Source organism: Solanum verrucosum, unplaced genomic scaffold, assembly GCF_900185275.1.
Source record: "Solanum verrucosum unplaced genomic scaffold, falcon-dt-bn FXZP01000844.1, whole genome shotgun sequence".
Lineage (NCBI taxonomy): Eukaryota > Viridiplantae > Streptophyta > Magnoliopsida > Solanales > Solanaceae > Solanum > Solanum verrucosum.
Genome location: NW_026019814.1, coordinates 109362 through 113172, shown reverse-complemented (window position 1 = coordinate 113172; position 3811 = coordinate 109362).

Sequence of the window (3811 nt, the reverse complement as noted above, 5' to 3'; positions counted from 1 at the left end):
TCAATTCAACTAAGGTTGGATCAAGACATTGCTTTGCTTTAACATCAACCACGAAGGACGATTCGGAAACATTATGGACCATAATACGACCTTTGGTGGAATCAACTAGTTGAACTCCCACTCGGGCCAACCTATGAATATCTTGAACCAACTCTTTTCTCTCATCATCAACATGTGCAACACTACCCATGGATAACTGACTAAGAGCATCCGCCACCACATTTGCTTTACCGGTGAAAGAGAACACTCACTCATATCATAATCTTTCAATAGCTCAAGCCACCTTCTTTGGAGAAGAGTTAGATCTTTTTGAATAAACACATATTGCAAGCTTTTGTAATCGATAAGCACATCAACATGGACCCCATACAAATAATGCCTCCAAATATTTAGGGCAAATACCACCGCCGGTAGGATAGTTCTTCTCATGAACCTTTTGTTGCTTTGAAGTATAGGAAATCACCTTACCATTTTGCATAACCACACATGTCAACCTAAATCGAGAGGCATCACAATAAATGATAAAACCATTCATCCCTTCTGGTAAGGTCAACACCGGAGCAAAAGTAAGTCTATCTTTCAACTTTTGGAAAATTTTCTCACAAGCTTCGGACCATATGAAGTTGGCCTTTTTTTAAGTCAAAGACATCAAAGGAGAAGCAATAGAGGAAAATCCGTCAACAAACCTTCTATAGTAAACGGCCGAACCCAGGAAACTTCTAATGTTTGTCGGTGATAGAGGTCTAGGCAAACTCTTGACTGCATCTGTCTTAATAGGATCTACCTTAATACCCTTACATGAAACAATATGGACTATAAAAGCCACAGACCTTAGCCAAAATTCAGATTTGCTAAATATAGCAAAAAGTTGTCTTTCCTTAAGGATTCGTAACACAATCCTCAAATGATTATTGTGACCATCCTTGCTCCTTTAATAAATAGAAATATCATCAATGATCTCAATTACAAAAAAATAATATATTGTCTAAACACTTTATTCATCAAGTCCATAAACGTTGCCTGAGCATTAGTCAAACCAAAGGACATAACCAAAAACCCATACTGACCATATCGGGTTCTAAAAGCTGTTTTCGGAATATCTTCCTCTTTCACCCTCAATTGGTGATAACCCGACCAGAGATCAATTTTAGAGAAATAACTTGTCCCTTGAAGTTGATCAAACATATCATGTATCCTTGGAAAAGGATACTTTTTCTTGATGGTTACTCTGTTCAATTCTTAATAATTGATACACATATAGAGTGAACCATTTTTTTTCCTAACAAACAACACCGGAGCACCCCATAAAGAGAGACTCATTCGGATGAAACCCTTATCGAATATATCCTTTAATTGATCTTTCAACTCCTTAAATTTCGCCAAAGCCACTCTACAAGGAGGAATAGAGATAGGTTGGGCATGGGGAGAGGGTCAATCTCGAAGTCTATTTCCCTTTCGGAAGGAATACTGATAAATCATCAGGGAAAACATCCAAAAACTCTTTTACAACTGGGACCGACTCAAGAATAGGAGCTTCGGACTCCAAAAACCCTACCCTCACTATATGGTAGACACAATCCTTGGGGATCATGTTCCTAGCTTTTAGGTAAGAAACAAATTGACCTCTAGGCATGAAATTTCCCCCCTTCCACTCTAGGATAGGCTCATTTGGGAATTGAAATTTGACTACCCTAGTTCTACAATCTATAAAAGTGTAATAGGAATGTAAACAATCCATCCCAAGGATGACATTGAAATCTATCATGTCAAGTTCTACCAAATCCAACAAAGTTACTCTATGGGATAAGGAAATAGGACATCTTCTATAAACCCACTTAGCTACCACAGAATCACCAATAGGGGTAGAGACAAAAAAAGGTTCTAACAATACATCGGGAAGCATATAAAATCGCATAGCTACATAAGGAATTACAAATGAAAAATTAGCACCAGTCTCAAGTAAAGCATACAGATCTATTTGAAAAACTTTTAACGTACCAGTCACCATATATGGGGAACTCTCTTAATCATCTTTAGTTTGCAGTACATAGAAACGGTTTTGCTTATGAGCATTCCCATCGAAACCACTTGGACCGGATGAAGGGTAGGGTTGAGACCTACGATGACCATCTCTATTATTCTTAGCAACCAATGGAAAATTCCTTATTTTGTGATCCATCTTTCCACAACAAGAGCAAGCATTAGAACCCGCTAGACACTTCCCTTAATGATTTCTCCACATTTAGCACAAGTAGGCATCAAACAACTATTACCATATCCTTGAGGTTTTGGGTTAGACCACTTTCATTATTAGGCCTTGGAGGAGCACTAGAAGAACCTTGCCTCAAGATCTTTTGCCAAAACATTGAACGACCCCATCCACCGGACCTAGAATGTGAATATATACGATCATCCCCTTTTTCTCTCTTTGCCTCTCTATATCATTCCTTGAGCTTTTCTTCCTCAATTTGTTGGGCATGCGCCATAAGGTGAGAAATGTCAACGCCATGGATAAGAATAGCGGTGCGACACTTTTTGACTACCATGTCTGACAAACGAACTTACTTATATTTGCTCGACGATCCGCCACAATGGAAGGAGCATATTTTGATAATTGAGTGAACCTCAAGACATACTGCCACATACTCATATTTCCTTGCCTAAGGTTGATGAACTAAAGTACCTTGGCCTCTCTCATCTCTAGAGGAAAAAATCTTTCAAGAGAAGCACTTTTGAACCTTTCCCATTCTATGGAACCTGCTTCCACCAGCCTTGCATCTTTCCATTTATTGAACCAAATATGAGCAACCCCTTTGAGTTGGTAAGCATCTAATTACGCATTCCGCCTTCTCTGTTGGAGTCACTCCCATAATAGCAACTACCTAGCAGGTACCTTGTAGACCTCGTTGATAAACTCTTGAGGGTCTTCCTCAACTTTGGAGACATAAAATTCCAGAGGATTCATTCTTGTAAAATCCCTCACTCTTGACATTGTTGTACCCACACTTGGGTTCACGGGGACTACCACCTCTCTATTGTCTTGTGCCATCACGGTTATAGCCAACACTTGGAACCCTGACCCAAACTCTGCATTTGTTGCATTCTTATTCAATGGGTTAATTATAGCTTGAGGAGGAGCTTAGGGAGAAACCTGAGAAGGCCCCTCTTGATCAACATTGTCTCCCTCCATCCTTCTAGCATCCCGTCTAGTAGTAATATCCTCAAAACCATCGGACACAGATTAGGAGAAGACTTATAGCGTTAAACCCCTCTACACTTATAAGATTAGAAGATGGAACTTTTGGGGTATATATATATATATATATATAAAGTCCTCCTTTGCTGCAATAGGCTAACAATATTAGTCCTCAATTTCTGCAAAGATTGCAACAACATCAAAAAAGCTTAAAGTTGTTTACCTACAAATTTGAATTGTTATTTTCTATTGGTGTCATGAGTGACATCAAATGAGGTAGTATTTTCCTTATAAATAGAGTACTTATGCTCATTTGTAAGGACATACCAAAATAGAGAAGCAATAGAGAGTAAAGAGAATAATCCATAAGCTATTTCTTAGTTTGTGAGTAAATAGTGTGAAAGTAATATTATTGTGAGTTTTGTGAAATAAAAGAGTGTTGAGTAGTAACCTTTTGACTCTGTCAAGTTTTCATCAATATTATTGTATTAATTATTTGGGTATCATATTTACACTATTTTAATATTTGGTGTCATTGTTACTCTCTTCGTATTGATATTTAGTGTTAATATTTCCATGGGTGTGATTATCATTTTGTTCAATACTGTGGTATTA